This window comes from Strix uralensis, chromosome 27, assembly GCF_047716275.1.
Source record: "Strix uralensis isolate ZFMK-TIS-50842 chromosome 27, bStrUra1, whole genome shotgun sequence".
NCBI lineage: Eukaryota > Metazoa > Chordata > Aves > Strigiformes > Strigidae > Strix > Strix uralensis.
Window position 1 is genome coordinate 3284314 of NC_133998.1, and position 13595 is coordinate 3297908.

The window sequence follows — 13595 nt, forward strand, 5'->3', positions numbered from 1 at the left end:
TTTCCCTTACTTCATCAATCTAAATATTAAGGATTTTTTTTCCCCCAATTCAGCTGCAAGCCCTTTTCCACAAGGCTGCTGCAGCACTGCTGGGAATGAGCTGGGCCAGGAGCTCCCCCCATCCCCAGGAGGCCAGGCCAATTTTTTTACTCACTCTTATTCACTGCGACTCTGCCAAGAAGGTGCTCAGTATTTTACAAGCCTCACAAGAGTCCGTCTGCCCACAGATATGATTCAGGACAGCTTCTTGCACAGGCTGGCATAAACCCAAACTTTTCTGATTTAAGCCTATCTGTTTGGAAAAGGATTAAGCAGAAATAAGCAGCTGTTTTGCAGAATAACAATGAGAGTGCAGGATCTGTGCTCTTGCTTGGCTCAGCGAGAGCTTCCCGGGAAGATGGGTCCTAAATCACAGCGAGGAGAGCCCATCCTGCTGCAAAGTCCTTCCCCAGCACCGTGGAGGCTGAGGCAGCCGTGGCAGGGAGGCATTGCGGTGGGTTTGTTTGGGTTGGTTTGGTTCCCCCTGCTCCAAGTGGATTTTAGTGGAAGTATTGTGCAACCCTTTAAAAAAAAAATGAAAACCAACAGCCAAGCCGCCACTAATGCATGTTTTTTGTCCTGGGGAGGAGGATCCCCTCTCCCTAGTACAGAGGGCAGAAGGGTTGAAAGAGCGGAGCCAGTTTAGGACACGGCTCTCCAGGGTGCTGTGGGAAGGACCTTCCACTCTGAGCAAAGAGCAGCTCCGTGCCAAGTGGGTTCTCAGACACGCACAAACATCATCAGGGCGAGATCGGCTCCTTCGTGTCAGCTCAGCAAGGGTAACGGCTGCAGCTTTCCTGAGCTCAGAGCAGGGTTATGCTAAACCCCATCACCCCAACGGGCCAAGGGTGTGAACACTGTTAAATTTAGCGACGTGATGTTAAACTGCAAGGGCTTGCCTGTGCATCTGCATCTCAGGAACAACTCCAAAGGGGGTTCCTGCAGCTCCAGGAGCTGAATTTATGTTGCCTGATGGGACCTGGGGTGCTTTTTGCTTGGGCTATTCCTCAATAAACCAACAGTGGAGCACCACGAAACCACAAAGAAGTCATTACTGCAGAAGCTGGAAAATGCCACTTACTTCCCACTGAGTGTGAACGGGCACAAAGACCTGAGCAATGGAAAAGCAGCACCTTTCTTTAAATAGCTTATTATAATTGATAGTGCCTTGGTGTGCTCTGTACCGCTACCAGGAAAAGCTCACGCCAATGCCAGACCATCTCCTGTACGTACATCTGCGGTATTTGAAGGCTGCAGTGAGGCAGAGCTGAAAGAATAAAAACTCTTTGGAGGGGAAAATGTATTTTCAGATTGTCAGCTGCACTCACTCAAAATCAGTTATAACCTCACTCCACATGTGGTGGCGTTTTAATGAATTCCCCCTTTCTCCCGGGACCATGCTCTAACCTAATTCACACCAGCAAAGGGTGTTTCTAACTCTGCTCCCGCCAGCTCCCCGGGCGCTCCCGCCTGACGTCAGCAGCAGCAGAGTGAGGTCCCAGCACCATCCCAGGACTGAATCTGCACAGCCTCTGTTGCCGTTTGCACTCCCAAAATGGGGCCAAGATTCTTCTCCTGCTGGCATCCACCACTGCTGGGTATGGGCTACGCAGACTCAGGCCCTCAAGGAGTCAAGGTTTAGTGGGGTGTAGAAATATGGGTAACTTGGAGCAGAAGACAGGACATGATGTCTCTCCTTTTCCGTTTTTTCCCCCCTTGAAAATGTCAAAGAGTCAACAGTTACAAACAGCCCTGTCTTGACAATGTGCTGTTCACAGGGCTGTCATTTGGGGCTGGTTTGGGGTTTTTCTCTTCCAGTTTGGGGGATACAGCTATTTTGCAAAATGTGTCACCACCCCATAGACAAGGATGCTGTTTTACCTCTTAAAAATGCCTCCCGCTTCAATGGCCACGTCTCCAGGGAGCGTAAAACAGCTCTGCAGGCTGCGGAAACCTCCATGAGTCACATCAGCAACCAAAGGCGCTCAAGTCCTTCCAAAGGACCCTCTGCCATATCCCTCTCACCCCAAATTCATCAGCTGGCTTCTCCGGTAACGCACTCACTCGCATGTCATCAGGAAGGAATTTGTGCTCCGTTTGATAATCGGAGATGAATCAGTACAGCAGCGAAATCCTCAGACCACAAAGAATTTCAGCAGGTCTTTTAAGCCTCCTGCTCTCGTGTGTAAGCTGTCCAAGGACCCGCTCGTTCCCGGGCATCCCCGGCCCCACTCATAAATCAAAGCATTCCAGTCCTGGTTTCCTCTATGCATCCATGAACACTCACAGAGGTTTCTTCCCAAGCAAACTTAATCTGGGCAATTGTTCAAAAATGTTAATATTACCTGCTCCTTTTATGATATAATGACAGCCTGTGGAGGCATAATTTAGCCCAGACCTGAAGACGTCTGTTTTAAGGTTAAAAAGTCCTCCAAGCTAAACTTTATCCAACAGCAGCAATGAAAAATTAACTTGCCCAGTGTTAATTTTGGTTCCTCTCTTTAATGAAGCCATGCAGGATCAGAGCTGAGGGGGGTCAGGCTTTGCTTTATCCCAACCTCAGATACTCAGCACAAGGTTTAATCTGCTTCACGGCACCAGATCCCAACAGGGATTTAAAATGATCTGGTTGCTACTAAGTTGATTCTCACTACCATCACCTGCCCTTGCCCTCATAGACACCCTCCATCTCCAGTCTTGCATGCCAGGAGACCCTCGTAGGTTGTTCTCAAGGTCATGGTTCAGTCAAGGGCTTGGACGACAGGTTAATTCCACCAAAACCCATCTGTTTCTACCACTGGCCATGCATCACCACAAGGTCCTTTGAAACCTGAAGTGAAAAGGTCTCTGGAAGGCCAGATCAATGGATGAACACATTAGTTAAGAGGATACGTAGCTACTGAGAGACAGTTTCTTTCGATACCCACCTACCCCAGCGATGTGCCCAGGGGCCCCATCCCCATGCAGGTCCTGCTCCCCTGAAACGCAAACCCCGTTTCACCCCTCAAAGCACTGCAAATCCACAGTCAGGGCTGGAAATCTTGGCTGGGACTCCCACGGGGAGCCCCTCGAGATCCCCTGGCAGCAATGGGTCCGAAGGGAAGCAGGAACCAGCCCCATGTGCTGGGGCACACTGAGTAGACTGGGGGCTGACACAGGTTTTTTGGCTTGTTTAACCTCCACTTCTCTGCTCCAGTGGCTCTTTGTAGCCCCCAGGGAACGACGTCCTTGTGTGCCATCAATGCGCGGCGACGTCTGCTGCTTCACAGCTCCTTCCCATCACGGTATTTCCAGGGAACTCCAGTGCTCCTGCACAGTGCTGTTGCAGGGAGAGAGTCTGAACCAGGATGCTGCTCTGAAATAAATGCAGGGAGAATAACTGTTTTCTACGGGATAAAAAGGAAATACCCGTTAATCCAGCCTGTAGGGGATAGAGACAGGTACTCATCTGCCATCGGTGCAGCTGATGGGTTTTGCATTAACATTTCCCCTTTCTCAGGCTGGTCCCAGCACAGCATGGGATCTGTGCCGACTCCAACGCCTCGCTTGCTCAGAGACCCAGAGGCAAGTGTGCCAAAGGGACACAGTGACAACCACGGGGAACAAATGACATTTTCCCAGTCATCTCGTAACATCCCCTCCCAAAATCTCATCCAGGCAGCACATCCCTCCCCAGGCTCATGGTGCCGGTGAGCAGCAAAGGAGGATCTCAGGGAAGCAGGGAGCCATAAGCCCCTCTGGTGCCCCGTGTCCTGCATGGCGGTGGCAGAGGGGAACCACTCGCCATCTGAGCAGGGCCATACAAAAAACCCCCCGATCCCCCAAGACATGGGATCCTGGTGCCCCGTCCACTGCCGGCAGCCTGCCCTGCACAAAATATCTCAGATCTGCATCCAGCACAGCAGGAAAGCCCTCCGGGAGGATATTTCACACCGTCCTACTGTTTTGGATTAGACCCCAGCTGCCTCCTGAGCTGTTTAAATTTACGGGTCTGAGAAGTGAACTCTCCACCCAGGCAGGGGCTTGCCCAGATGAGGGACTGAGCAGAGAGCATTGGGTTCAACGCCTCTCCAAAAACAGCCAAGGACCCATTATAGGTCTGATTCCAGCCAGCATCAATCAGAAAATGCACACCTATTTATCAAGTGCCCTTCAGTTTACTCTCCTTTGCATCCTGGATGCACCAGAAACACTTTAGAAATGCACGTTGCTTGTGAAAAAATGCCTTGCCATGGAAACCAGTCCCAAACCAACATCTATGTACCAGCCTCCCAGGAACCGAGGTGGGACACCCTTTGCAATCAGCTCTGTCAGGGTCCTCTGCCAGGGAAAAAAATTAAGATTTTTCTGCCTCCCAGCAGGGAAATCTGTCAGGAGTCAGTGTTAGAGTGAGAAAACCTCACGGGCTTGCATGGGAACCTGTGGGTCCTGCACACAAAACAGCCATAGCATAAGGGGTTTTCAGCACTTAAGTATTTTCTGTTAGTGACATGGGAATGAACAAGGATCTTTTCTCCCAGTCTATTAATTTTGTTAAGATCAGGGTTGCTTTCTTTTCCCTTACAGACATTGACTGCTGGAGAATCAGGCTTGCAGAGAAGAGCTGCTGTTGACACCTCTTTGCAGCACCCTCTGGCTCTCGGCAGGAGCCAGGGAGACCCAGGGACGGGGACATCCTCAGGTCTCGATGTCATTTTTCCAACACCACAACAAACCAGACCATGAAGGGGAAACAGCCTTTCCATCCCAACCACATCCACCTCTTTAACCAGTTTCTCCATTTCTCCTGATTTCCTCAACAACCTAAGTCAGCGATGTAACCTCTACCTACAAATCCAGCACCATTTTACCCCTACCTGGAGGGCCAATGTCTACAGAAAGACAGGCATGCACCATCGTTGAGCTCAGCCGGTGACTGAGAAACTGGAGCAGCACCTTGGGGAAGGCAGATTCACATCCAGCCCCTGGTCTCAGCAGCAAGACCCCAAAAGCCCCAACATCTGCCCTGCACCCGCACCACCATGGGCTCCCCTTGCAACATCTTCTACCCAGCAGAACCCCTCTGTAGGTTTTTGGCAGTAACGTGCATTTCTAGCGCAGCCCAGTTGTCTGAAGGGGAAAATTCCCAGGGAAAGGAGGATGTAGAGAGGCCAAGAATGTACGTAGCTCCAAAACAGGATTAGACATTTCTGTGGATGTCAGGAACGGCTAGAGTTAGTACAATTAATGATAACCATCTTGGCTGAGATAGAAACCAAGTGCTGCAGGACTCCCAGCAATATCTGTCTGCTGGAGACCCATACAAGAGCATCCCCCCACTTTCTCAGCACATGACGTGTCTCTTCCACCATCCCTTGAGGGAAGGTCCCAGTGGGACTCTGGCTCTGTCCCAGCTGAGAAGCTGCTGTGGGGAGCAGAGAGCAGAGTGGGAAGGGCCTGGCCGGGCAGGGGAAGCCAGGATGGGACAAGGGAATATCACATCGTGTGCCTTTCCCTTTGAATTTTTAGCCTGGGCAACTCAAAAGTTCAAAGCAAAGAGACAAACGTGCCTCCACGCCCAGGTAATGTCTTCTAGCGGCCTCACTGGAAACCCCGTAGTTTCTCGCACAACCTCACAACTATTCAGTCATTCCTCGCTCCCCACTTGCGATGCTTTAGCAGGGAAAGGGGGGCAGCATCCCCCCACCCCACAGCTGCCATGCAGTCACCAACCTCACCGGCTCCCGCCCTGGGGGAGCACAGCCAGAACCGCAGTGCTCCGCAGGCATCTCCCCAAATTGCTCCCATGTGGGTGCCATGGTTCCTGCAGCCCCCCGGAGCCCTAAGTACTTCCAGGCTGGAGAAGCCCCGGCTGCTGCTTGGCGTCACTCGCACCGGGGAATGGGAGCCAGCGTCTCCCTGCTGCCTCTGCAAGCACACCGCAGATGTCCCAGAGGGAACATTACAGCCTTCAGTTACCCAATTAAAAACGTGTTTGAGGGGATTTGATTACTCAGTTTGACAGAGGGAAGAAAACCCTCCGGGTCCTGGCAGCAGTGAGGATTTATGAGCTGGGGCTTTGCTTCAGGTTGTTCTGCCTGATCATGATATGTAGCAAAGGAGAAAAAAAAAAAACAAAAAACAAAAACCAGGGAGCAATAGTGTCTGCATTCCTCCTGCTTGAATCAGACATCTTTCCTGGCAGCTCCAGTCCCCACTGGCTCCAGGGACTCGGGGAAGGTGCAGCAGTGGGCAGGACGCACTGGAGCAGGTCATCTCTGCCATCCTGCACCAAGGACCATCCCTGGCATCCCGGAGAGCCACATCCTAAACCAGCTCCACTCTCCCACCCCTATTCCTCGGGCAGGAGGCGATCGGAGGTGTAAATGCTTCCCCATCACTTGCAAACACCTCCTAGGGATGCGGTCAATGCTTTGTTCCCAGTTTGCTAAGGGGCAGAATCTGTCTCCTTTTCTGACCCAGGGTGAACAGAGGCCTGGCATTAACCCCGCTGTGCGGCCGGGACGCCTGCTCCTCGGTACCCCTGGCTCCCTTCCCTTCATCTCCCCATAAAAGCATCACCCTCAGGTTGGGAAATGAGGGAAGACAAATCTCACAGCCGTCTGCCTTATTGCAGCGTGTGAACAGCATCCAGAAACGCCTCCAGACAAGACGATTACTAACAAGGGATTTGGGATCACGTATATTTATTGCCACAGCAGCGAATGGGAGACATGTGGCCACCAAACCCCAGTGCGGGCTCAGAGCAAGCCAGCCCGGGGCTGAGTATCCCCCTTAGGGCTCCGGGAGCATCCTCCTGATCACCCTCCTCACCTGCTCAAGGTCATGCCCAAGGACAAGATTCCAAGCTAAGTGCACTCCCACCTCCTTCCTCGCTTGCCTTCCCGCATAGCACCAAAGTGTCTGGTGTTTCTTTTTAAGGCAATATTAAAATGAAAGGAGAAAAGTTCCAAGTTATTTCAAAGGTCTTTGCTTCAAAAACATTCAAAACAAATTTACGCACCAAAGCCATAAATGTTCCTTTTATTGCACACGCAAAATAACCCTCTGCAATATGATGCCTCTAAATTTATGGTTCTTCCAGAGCTATTAATTCAGCCCAGGTCTTTTCTTCTTTTATATTTTTTTTTCCCACCTTAAGTCAAATAATTCATAAATACTTCATGCTGGAGTGTACTTTATGAGCGTTATTATGATCACTTGAATGTGGAAATGCCTGTGAAGTTATTACAATAGTTTTAATACACCACAGGCTCCCCAGTGGTACAGATAGTGAGGGACAAAGCAACTTCATCACACGCTGGAGGGAAAAGCTCTCCTGAGAGGCCGTTTATTTGGCCAAATAATAAAGATCCTGTAGCCCATATACGTCTCTGAATCGAGTCAATGACGATGTCTGGGGAGAGTTTTAATTTGTCACACTTCAGCTCAGGAGGGTTACGTGTATCACCGGCCAGAGTGAGACATGGCTCAGGTCCACAAGTCTCCATACAATTTTTAGACTCAAACCCAAAAAAAAGGACATAAAAAATGGTCAGAGGTGCAACAGCAGGGCCATCATTAACACAGTTAGAGGAGCAGGTAACTTACTTGGAGTGTCTAGGTGTGCAGCGAGGCACAGATAAGCCGAATTGCCCTTGTCAGGAAAGCACAGACACATTTTCTGTTATTCTTGAACACATCACAGGATGGCACAGCTAGAAATTAAGAATCGTGGGGCTGTATCCCCCCAAAGATATAGCTGAAAACCACTGGTTTCTTGAATGGAAAGAGGCAGAACACTACAGCTATTAAACTACACCTAGATGGAAACAGAAACTCACCAAAATTAAACATTTTTTCCAGGACTGCTGAGCCATGCAGGACCTTTCCTCAGGATATCTCAAGAAAGGGGCTTTGCACATACTTCTGGATTCTGCATTTCTCCTCCTCATTCGCCCATGTAATAATGGATCACTGGGGGCAACCATGGCCCAGAAACTGTAAAGCCAAAAATCAGTGGGAGCATGTTTGAATTCCCTGAGAGGTGCTGTAGGATGACAACTCCTCCAGCACCCAAAACCAGCTGCCCTGTGACCTTCCCCAAGACCACCCAGAAAGAGCTGCAAAAGGGCCCACGAGTCCTGCCTGCCTCTGAACCACCACCACTCCCCAGGAAATCAGTCTTTTTCTCTTGTAAAGAACTCCTACAGTAATTGCCTTCATATCTCAAAGGTGTCTTACAGCCACAGAGGTGCAAATATTTATCCATACTTGGAATTGCAGAGTGAAGCCTAACTAAGTGTTCCCAGACACTTCAGCAATTGTTGTTTTAAGACCTGAACCACAGACACCTGGCTGGAATTAATCAGCAGATGTGAACAGGAGGCAGAGCAAAGCCCTTATTAACCCTTCACACATCAATGTCAAGGTCACAGAGTGTTTCGCTGGGGCAGCCAGTACCTAGATGTCAGCTGTCAACAGCCTGGGAATCCCAAAGCAAGAAATGTCCTCCACTGATCAGGGTATAAACTGGTAGCAAAATTTATCGTGCTCCTGTCACCACTTGAAGACTTGCTGTGCTGAGGTGCTCACTTGTGAATAGCAACAATAATAAATGTTTATTACTAGATAATAAAACACGAGAGCAAACCACCTCCTGTACAGGCTCTGCCTAAAATCAATAGGAGTTTAAGCATCTCTGTAAGGGAAAGCATTCACTTTGCACCAGGTGGTTTCAAGTAGTTCACATCATCAACAGGTCCCCATCAAGATCAAAAATCCAAGCCCTTTAGAGCACAGATCTGGGAAACCCTCACAGCCTCTCTCTCACTGGCCGATCCCGTGGTAGGCAATCAAGCCACACTGACCCAATCTCAAGCCTCCAAAAAATATTCAGCATCGATGACTTCTCCAAAGTCACTGTCCTGAGAGGGTCATGGCCCCGTGGCTCCAGGCAGGGTGAATTCCCCGGTACCCCCTATCCAAATGCCTTCGCTCCCATCAGTTTCTTTCCATGAAGGAACAAAAGTCAAGAAAGCTAAAGACAAACACTGGCACAACGTTCCTTCTCCCCTACATGGGGGAAGGAATTGGCCCACAACAAAATACAACCTGAAATTAGAAGGCAGCTCCTCAATGGCTGTGAAATTGGGTACCAGGACAGGCCCAGCTAAACTTGGCTTAACACAGAGCTAGAGCAGAGCAAGGTCTCAAGGTAGGACCCACAAACAGTAACTGAACAGAAGACACCTCCTTCATGGTGGAACAGGCTGTGCTTTTTTGTCCAGCTAAACCTCCCGGCAGGACACCCAAGACGAAGCACTGCGGAGTTTGTCTTAAAGCTAACCCATACAAACCCCAGGTGGGGACGTGTTTGGCGTTGAAGAACTACATCAAGATGAAAAGAAAGACAACCTCTGCCCCGTTCTGCCAGCCCTTCCCATTGTGAGACATCTGGTGATGGAGAGCTCGCCTGCTTTGAAGTGGAGACGGATCCAAGAGCCGGGCAGGTGCAAAGCCTTCCTCGGCAGACAACGTGCCAGGGAGCTCACCTCGCAAATCCATCACTTGCACCTTCTCTGGGGTGGGGGATATTTCTAAGCAGATTATAAACCTCTGCATGAATCCCACCAGTCAATCCATTGGAATCATCTTACATCCCCCTCTGCTGCTAAGCAATTCTGATTGTGGAGCTTAATGCAGAACCAAAAAAGAACAACCTTATATTTTAAAGCAGAGGAGAACCACCTTCCTGGGTTTGTCACTGTAGGTATTAGCCCATTGCCAGCTACAGGAAGTTGCATTCTTGACTGATGTTGGTGTTCATGGCCCGTTTGTTTGTTTACTTCAATTTTCCCTCCTCAGCAACTCCAGGAACTGGCAAACTATAGAGACTGGTTTTTGTAGGCTTGCTGTCAGGCTGGGAGCTGTTTCATACAGAGGAGGAGAACTGGGCAGGAGGAGGCTGGGAGGAGGATGAAGGGGACCAGAGGAAGAGGAGAAGCAGAAAAGCAAGGGCACTATAGAGAGAGTGAAGGTCAGAGTTGGAGTGCAAGGGAAGATTTGGAGAGAAATTAATGAGAACAAAGGGCTGAGTTGAGACGAGGAAGTGAGTGGGAGGGAGGAAGGGTCAGTCTCAGCCATCCATCTCCCTTTATGTCCCCCACACCTGAGCATGATCAGGCCTGTCTTCTCTTCTCATTCAGTGCTGAGATGGAAACACCTTGGGCTTCCAGTTCATCTACAGAGCAGGTCTAAAAACAGCCTCACTGCTTCACAGCTCAGCCAGCAGCAGAGTCCAGCATCAGTTCCTGAGGAGAGAGCTGATGCCAAAACAGCAGAAAATGACCCCATAAACAAGAGTCAAGGGACAAGGTCCTCGCATAGACCACCCCACCAGGTCAGGCCATGGGCTCAGGTTCCCTCAGAGCTTCTCTTTAACAGTGACCATAAGAGGATGCCCAGAGACATGTAAGAACAAGACAAATGTATATGATACTACTGCAAGTCCTCTCCCAGTCTCCAGCTGTTTCCAACTCAGAGGAACTCTTGAGCCAGATGTACTTAGTAACCCCTCAGCAATTTCTCGTACATGCAATTGCCCAGTCTCATCTTAAACCCATATAAAATCTTAGCATCCACAGGCTCCTTTGACAAGGTCACGGAGCAAGATCCAGTGCTGTCTGTTGATGTTGCTCCCTCGAGTTCTGGAGGACTCCTCTGCCGTCGTGAGGTTGGACAACATCACATCCTCTGTTCTTCAGACCACGCAACATTTGAGCAGCTGTCCAGGCCACCAGGCACTGCCTCCCTCTCCAGCCAGGCACTGGGAAATGAACAAAGACCACAAGAGCTGGACTCATTCTAGAGAGGCTAAAAAAACAAGAAGGAACTTCCAAAATCTGCATCCTGCTGCACTTGAACAAAGAAAGTCCCACCCGGCCAAGCAGGTGTGAACGCAGCCAAGGACCAGGATGCTTTTCACCACGGCTACCTCGACACTAAACAATCCGCTCCCCAAGCCAGGGCCAGCCTCAGTTCAGAGGAAAAAAAAAAAAAAGAAAAAGCAGGTTGCTGGACAGCACTGTTTACGCCTTTCTGCGTGTTTTTGTACCCAGGGAAGTCAAACAGGCAATCAGGGGAGGGAGGATTTGCTGCTGATGACCAGGGAGGAGGGTGTGGGTGAAATGTTCCTGTTTATGAGATGTAAACAAGCCCTGCAGAGCAGGTCAGGCCACGCGATGCCCTCTTATCACGAGCCATTTCGTTTGGCATAAACACCAGCCCCCAGGTCAGGGCCATAATCTCTCCCAGATGCTTTTGTCCATGGGCCTGATCTAAGGCTTCAAAACCTAAAGTGGGGGATGAAATAATCTCCATGCTCTGCCTTCTTTCTCTAGCATCTCTTTTCTACCCCGAAACATAGTTCCCCAATGCAGGAGGTTGGAGAGTGGTTCCTACGGGAGGCGGCCGTGGCTCTCCCACACCCCATCGGGGCCACCACAGCAAGTGCAGAGTTGCCGTACGGTGCTGCGGGCAGCGAGGCTTTACCCTAAAATAGACTCTGGGAAGGGAAGGCTGGGCCAGGGGCTGCTGCCCTGGAGACCTTTTTGGGAGGTAGCCACAAGCCCTCAGCTTGTCAGGGAGTTTAACCCGACCTGTCAGTCAAGGTCTCCATTTCCCAGGCTCCATCCTCATCACAGACAAACTTGTCTCACAAAGCCCAGTCCAACGTGACAAGTGTTTATACAGGACTAATGAGTTTCTCCATCCCCAAGGGCGCTGCGGATCGCTCAGGCACCAAGGTCCAGGCACACGTGCCGTTTCCCGTGCCGTGCGCAGGCTGGCAGAGAGCTGCAGCCCTAATTCTGCTGCCCTGCGGGGAGCAGCCCCGCGTGCTCTGGGCTGTGCTGCTTCGCACAGGGAACCTGCACGGGGCAGGAGCCGCGGGTGCCTCTCCGGAGGGGACGGCTGGTCCAGCTGCGAGGCTCTCGGCTCCTGCGCAAGGACCACGCGCCATCCTCCCAACCCGGCTCTCTGCAGGACTGCCCACCAGATCAGCGAGCAGCCACGGGATGCTTGCCTTCGTGGTTTAGCCATTAGAACCATCTCCCGAGAAAGAAAATCACCATTTTCTCATTTAAATGCCTTAAACATATCAGGATTTGAGTAGGAAAACGCCAGCCTCTCCCTCAGGCCTCTCTTTATGCTACACCACAAATATCTGGTGCAACTATCTCCACCTCTCCAAGGAGCCCTGGCTCTGCTGGATTTGCCTCCTGAGCCTCTCTGGAGAGGTTCAATAGCCACAGAAAGCAATGGAGCCTGTCGGCAAACGGCTGCGATGCTGGGTTTGGGCCATGCATTCCTGACAGCCGCCTCTGCCCACACAGGGGCTCCTTCCAGCCAGGTCCTTGGGGCCCCATAACCTGGCAGCCTCCTCAGAGCAGACGTGTGTTACCCCCGTCCCACGCAGCCCAGGCCCTGCTCCACCGCAGGGTGCTGCTTTCGGATGGGGAACCTGGGGCCAGGGAGGAACTGGCCTCCCCACTGTCCCCCGGCACATCCCTGCTGCTGTGGTCAGAGGCTGGTGGGACCCGGGGTGCCAGTTCCCCCCAAATCCCCAACAATGTCGGTCTAGACATCAGCTCCATAGAAGAGGAAAAGGTGCTGCCAGCATGGTCTCAGCTGGGAATTGTGATGCCTTTGGTTTTCCGGAAGTATTTGGGCTCTTACCTCCCTTATCTCTTGGGAGATGTATAACTTTACTAATGCAGTTGGTGCCCACCTAAATGGATTCTTCCCTCTCCACACTGCTCTCCTTATGCCCTCAGCAGCTCCTGGGATTCACACTCACTCACGCCTCTGGATTTCATGCAAATCTGGGCTTTGCAAGAGCACGTAGTGGCACCAACGTCCTGGAGGCAGCAGCTAAGAGGAGAGGCAGAGGCTCCCGCTGCTGCAGAGCCTGCACCCAACATGCTCCGGTCCACCACAAGTCCCTTTCCTTTGAATCAAATCCTTAGCAGTACCTGGTCCCCCCAAGACCTGAAAAGCCCTGAGGCAAAGGGCCAGACGCTACAGTGATGGGCAGAGATCTCAGGGCAGTGGGAGGTGTGCCACAGCACCCCGACTTATTTCACACCCGTGCCCAAACAGGCTTTCGCTGATAACGACTTTCAGCACCACCCACGGCCCAGGAACTGCATCAGTTGTCCTATAAAAACCTCAACTGGAGAAGAGAAACCTCCCAAGAAGAACTGGAAGGCACTGCAGGAGAGGGTGTAGGGGTTTCCACGTTTATTCCACAGTCTCCAGCTCTGCCAAGACCAAGCTGAGCTCGACAGCGTCAAGCGCAGAGTACGGCCATGCCCACGTGGAGACTGAGCTGCCCTCCCCACGCCCAAGCGAAGGAGAATTCAGATCTACAACAACTACTGCTCAGCAGGAACGAGCCCCATCCAATCCCACATTTCAGAGACCTACCAGATCCCAACGCTGTCCCTCCTTCCGCAGCTCCTCTTCTTGGATTCCTAGAGGTGAAGCCTAGACCTGTGCAAATAGCTGGTCCAGCC

The 13595-nt window shown here is 51.2% G+C and overlaps 1 long non-coding RNA gene across 1 annotated transcript; it reads right to left on the reverse strand.

Annotated features, from left to right (window-relative positions):
- Positions 1 to 6995: 6995 nt before the first annotated feature.
- Positions 6996 to 13595, reverse strand: LOC141935473 (uncharacterized). The gene is made up of 2 exons (XR_012626556.1): positions 13507 to 13595; positions 6996 to 10846 (listed from the first exon to the last, which is right to left on the reverse strand). It is a non-coding gene; the product is annotated as an uncharacterized LOC141935473 (long non-coding RNA).